Below are 6,000 nucleotides of genomic sequence, written 5' to 3' on the forward strand. Positions count from 1 at the left end.
AAACATGTGGAAGGAAACATATCAAAAAGGCATAACAAATGAATTTTTTATTCCCTTTTATTCCAAGCCAACATGTGGTTGTTCATATAACTATTAGAGATTTTTCCTTCTCAACTAATTGTCATAAGATGGAGCAAGATTTGGACGAAGCTGACAAGAAACTCAAAACTCTCAACACCAAAAATCCAAAAGGATCGAACAAGAGAAAGTAAGAATCTTTATCCATAGGTGTTAGTTTAATTTGATCAAGTATTCATGTCTTTGTAATAAGAGAAAGTACTCTTATTATATTTTAATTGAATAGTTTCTTATAAGAGATATTAAAGATTCTTCCTTCTCAACTAATTGTCATAAGATGGAGGAAGATTTGGATGGAGCTTACAAGAAACTCAAAAACTCTCAACACCAAAAATCCAAAAGGATCAAACAAGAGAAAGTAAGAAATATCAAGAAAAATTTAAATTAAACACTTTGAAACTTTACCTATCTAAAAAAAATATTGTGAAATTTTACTGTAAACACATTGAAATTTTTAAATTCTCGTTGATCATCCTTTATAACCACAACTTATGCCACATTCATTTTCACTCAATTCCTAGTTGTTTTCACCATGCCTTCCATTGATATCAATTTCTCAACAAATACTTTTCTACACTGCTGTTGAAAATTAGTTGGTTATAATTCTAATTAAGGGCTATTGTATAAATTTTGATGTTATTATCTTAATCATGGATCATCATTATCACTTTCTTCAATCAACTCTTGGATGATACTCTTTAATTTTGTATCATTATATATCGAAAAAGCACATTATTTTCTTAACAAGATTGATGTTGTTTTTTTATTTTTAGAGAGAGTACATTATTTTTTTTTTTTAATAAGATTGATGTTGTTTTTCTTTTAATTTTGGTTTCAGGTTCTATGCATAACAATTAGAGAGAACATTTTAGAGCTTTGTTACAGCAAAGTCACCTAAAGAAGTTTGAACAATTGGTTTTATTGGCAACAATATGGTACATTTGAAATATTAGAAACAATATTATATTTCAAAGTTGGGTGGATAATGTGCGAAAACTGGTGGATCAAATTAAAAATATTGTTTGGATATGGTTCATGGGCAAATTACAAGCAGCATTTTGATCAAACCGGTGCAACGCACGGGTTATATACCTAGTGAACAATAGTTTTAAGAGAGGTGAATTTAAACCTGTTAACCTTGCAGGATTATACTAATATATATATATATATATATATATATATATATATATATAGTTGGATTTCATATACTTTGAAGACTACTTATTATATTCATATATATGATTTTGAGACTAAATTTAAGAGGGAATGACGGATCAAGAAATTTTTATTTTTTAGGGGAGATCAAGAATTAAAATTATGGTTAATTTCAATGATTAATCACGTAGTGGATCATTAGGGAGGTTTAAGACCCTAATGTTTTTAATTAATACATAATTTCAATGTTCTTGCATAATCATTTACCTAATGATAGTTTGTTTTGGGATTTGGCTTTTGGGCTTCCCATGCTTTTGTCAAAAAAACGTGAGTCATGCATTTATGTTGAGCGGTTGATTGATAAAAGCAATGCATTTGGAGTAACATCTATGTTGAACGTTGAGTACCAAGGAAAAGTTACACTAACGATAGTATTAAGGGTAGAAAGGGAAAAAGAGAGCTAGTTATGCTCTGCCTTGGTTGACGCATATAAAGGAACATAGGGATATTTACTTTTATATTAAAACTTTTTTTTTTTTTTGATTCCTTAACCAGTGTCTCAGGAATACCAGTTAAGATGACCTTAAAATATATTTAGTTTTAAGATTTTCTTGGACTTTACTCCTCTAATATTCAAAATATTATGAATATCTCTCCCACATAAATTAAAGATTATTTTTCTACGCATAAAAATATAAAGAAACCAACATAACATAAATTTGGACTTAATTGTCAAAAACAAAAAATAATAATTGAACTTAGAAACTAAGACATGAGGTTTTTTTTTTTTTTACGCAAGATACTTCTATCATAACACATAGAACGTACATTTTGCCTTCAAAAAACAGAGTGTACATTCTTACTAGCATTTTCATAAAAACTCTATTTATTTTGAATTTTTATAGAAACTAATGTGGAAACTCAGAGTCCAAGAAATTTTTTAGAATAAAAATATATTTAACTTTTATTTTTTTGTCAATTGATTATATTTGGTTTTTATCTCAACTTCATAATGAATTTTTCAAGAATCTTGGTGTATAATTTTTCTTATGGCAAACATGCCACAATTCTCTCCCTATTAGAAGTATCTTGTGTCATCGAAAAGTCCTTTTAACGCCTACTTGCCCTTTCTACGGTGAAGATGAAACTATTTTTTATTGTCTAATGTTACGTCCATGCTCGGTTGAAATTTGGACTAATTGTGGGTTTAGTGATGTTCTATCAATTTGTCACAAGGTTGTTCTAGACAATACTTCAAAGATCCTAGCGACATTAGTGGATGAAGTGGGTATCTTAGCTCCATTGATAATGTGGAATATTTGGATCTCTTGCAACAAATTTATTTTTAAGGGAACAACTCCTATGAAGTACTAGATCATAACATCTATCTTTACTCAGCTACAAGTTTCCAAGCAGGCATTGGGAAGTCCAACCTCCCACTCCCATCGAACAACTCGTGAGGTGTGTTGGAATAAAGGGGATGAGGATGCCATGATTCTCAATGTAGATGGAAGTGCTTATACTAATCCAAGGAATGGAGGGTTTAGCGGCTTGGTGCTTAACCATGATGGAACCTTTCAATTTCGTTTCTATGGGAGTGTAGGTTTGTCCAATATTCTTCATGCGGAAAAACAAGCGCTTTTAGTGGGCATCAGACTGTGTTGGCAAGCTGGATTTAAAAAAAGTAATGTGTTTCTCATATTCCTTGCATGTGGTTCAACTTGTCATAGAGGAAACATCTCAGATTCATCATTATGCTAATGAGCTAGAGATTATAAGAGATTTCATGAAAAAAGATTGAACAATAGCTCTGCATCACGCCTTTCACGAGAGAATGCTTACGCAGATGTGCTAGCAAAGTTAAAAGCTATTAAAGTAGATCCTCTTTTCCTTTTCTCGTGTAAAAAAAAGCCCAAATAGTATTTTTATTAAAAAGGTCTCAACATAAATAAAACGAGAAGAAAGAAAATGCATAACTTTTACGAAGATAAAAACATTATACATCAACATGAATTTTAAGGATCTTCGTAAATCAAAGCATCTAAATATAGTCAACTGACCATCTAAACATAGAGCCAGGGAAAAATTAAAAATATAGCTATCTTCAACATAATTAAAAATACAAAAATTAAACTAAAATTGGTGGGGTGTACCTAACTCATGCAATAGTGCAACGCACAAGCGACACATGAGAAGCCTAATAGCAAGCTATTGAAGTGGCTTCTCCCCCTCAAAAAAGTAATTTAATATCGTGTGACCCATTGGGTCACATATCAGATATTAAACTGATAAGAACAGATACTACACTTGATCTTAGCCAAAAGGCCGAGAAAGGTATGAGTTGAAAGAAGAGCTGGCTTCTGCTTTTATATCAACTGTCACTCAGTTTCTTTCTTCATTACCCGATGTGGGACTTATATGCAGTACCACCCCTTTTTTTTTTGTTGAGGGAATATGCAGTAGCACCTTGTGACTGACTCTTACACACCACTCCCGTGCGTGACTCACCACTTATTTTCTGCTGCAAATTTTCATTATCAGTTTTAAATGTGACGAGAGATTGTTGAATACAACAATTGAAACAATGCATCCAGTATCAAAATCAAAATCACATCTCAAATTAAAATAGTCTGCAATTATACTAACTATGAGTTTTGAGTTTGAAAAGTTTAAGGCTACGTTCATAATCAGGGAATTCACTTCAGAACTTGTGATTCTTTTATGCTACAAAATTCTCTATTACTTGACATTATCATCACAATCATCTGAGTTAGGAACAAATTTAACTTAAAAATTATCACACAGTCACAGAAATAAATTTTATGCAAAATTAATGTTGCTAGAAAGAAGCAGCAAGGATGGTGTGTAACCGATTTTCCTCATGCTAAGCCACATTCCACCACTACTGCCAATGGAGGAACAGATCTGGTGGCATTTGGTAGTTAAGGCCGAGCCAATTCAATACCTCAGTCCAAACCTTCTTAGACACCTCGCAAAAAGGAAATAAGTGCGTGGAAAAGGAAGACTAAAGGGTCCTGTCACTTAACACACAATTGAGAGAGGTATCCGGTGGTAAAGAGTGCCTCCTAGAGAGATTGGTCCTCGAAGGGATCCTATAACGGAGTAGCTTCCAAGAGAAAGTCACAACTTTTTTCAGAGCCGAACTTTTTCAAATTTGAGTAAACACAACCGATAATGGATTTTGCTCTGAAGATCATATATTTTATAAACCAAGTAAATAAGCTTAACAACAACATCCAATCAAAGAAAAAAAACTTAACAACAACATAAATATTATTTGGATAGTGATTTCATTTGTATTAATTTATTCATTGATGAAGTGAGATACAACATAAACATCACAAATCTCCCAGTTCAAAAGTAAGAAAAGAAACTGACAAGAAAAAACTTTATTACATTGGAAGATTAAGAAGACACAAAAACAACTAGCAAGCACTTGGTAAATTGGAGGATGGATTAGTTGTAATTAGGATTGGCCAAAACATAACCCTCAATGGCCTTGAAAAGAGCATCCCCTTGGCTTTGCCTTCCTCAACCTCCTTTTCAATTGGCTTAGCATCTCCTTTGGTTTGGTATTTAACTGTCGTCTTTCCAACAGACCCTCCATTTGAGCCTTCAACCAATTTCGCTTCAAATGATATCTTTTCGACTGTCTCTGGCAACCCGACTCCTCCAACTATACTATAGTTATATCCCAAGTTTGCTTCATCAATTGCATCAATTTGGTGCAACACATACAAGGTTTGTCCTCCTGCAGACATATATGTTGCTTCATCAATAACATAAAAAAACATATGATACATTTTGTATAGAAAATGTGTTTACTAACCCTCAACGAAAGTGAGCTTCTTGATGGTGCCGGCACCACCATTTCCCTCGACGGTTTCAACACTCTTGATGGCATCAACAGCTTTTGGGATGATATCATCAGAGTCATGGACAAGAGCTTTGTAAAGCTTAGCAGGAGCAACTGTAGAGGTGGTTTCTTGCTCAAATGTGAATACACCCATGTTTGGTTTGATTTGATAATTTGGTGTGAAGTTTCAAAGGGGAATTAAGAAAAAACAAGTAGTATTTGAGAACAAGATATGTATGTTGGTGTGTGGCTTATGAGCATATGGAAGCCTTTGTATTTATAGGCACTGTCTTGGTTTGAAGGATTGGAATTCAAAGAAGCTGCACAGATAAATTCAACAATGGTGTGCTTTGCATCGAGTGCTGTGAATTTAATATAACGCACCGCCAACCATGAGAAACATACGAATGCGTTTAATTTGATGTGGACTAAAATTATAGACGCCCTTCCAGAAGAACCTCCTTTTTTATTGTATTTCAATGTTTTAAAAAAATTTCTTCAAAATCCTCACACATTTGAGAGTGCACATCTTTACAACTTCATCAAAATCCTCAAAATAAGGAGATTATTTACATTGGCTAGAAGAGACCTCCAGAGGGTTGGATCAAACTCAATAGTGATGGGGCTTGTAAAAGGAATAACGAGGCTTCTGTTCGCGGAGGCTTGTTTTGCAACTCAGATGGACGTTGGATCAAAGGCTACATTAAGAAGATTGGTTTGTGTGATGCACTACATGCAAAGATGTGAGGCTTGAATTTAGGGTTGGTGATGGCTTTGAGAGACCGCATTCCACAACTCATTGTGGAGAGTGATTCAAAGCTCCTGATTGACATGACAACGTATAAATGCAATCTTGGGGGGATTGTTCTTATTTCGGTGAGACGTATTTG

The 6,000-nt window shown here is 33.6% G+C and overlaps 1 non-coding gene and 1 pseudogene across 1 annotated transcript; both read right to left on the reverse strand.

Annotated features, from left to right (window-relative positions):
• Window positions 1-3,375: 3,375 nt before the first annotated feature.
• On the reverse strand, window positions 3,376-3,571 carry LOC120576212 (U2 spliceosomal RNA). The gene has a single exon (XR_005642288.1). It is a non-coding gene; the product is annotated as a U2 spliceosomal RNA (small nuclear RNA).
• Window positions 3,572-4,527: 956 nt separating this feature from the next.
• LOC120575958 (ABA-responsive protein ABR18-like) lies at window positions 4,528-5,353 on the reverse strand (annotated as a pseudogene).
• Window positions 5,354-6,000: the final 647 nt, after the last annotated feature.

The sequence above is a fragment of the Medicago truncatula genome, chromosome 6 (genome assembly GCF_003473485.1).
Source record: "Medicago truncatula cultivar Jemalong A17 chromosome 6, MtrunA17r5.0-ANR, whole genome shotgun sequence".
Taxonomy (NCBI): domain Eukaryota; kingdom Viridiplantae; phylum Streptophyta; class Magnoliopsida; order Fabales; family Fabaceae; genus Medicago; species Medicago truncatula.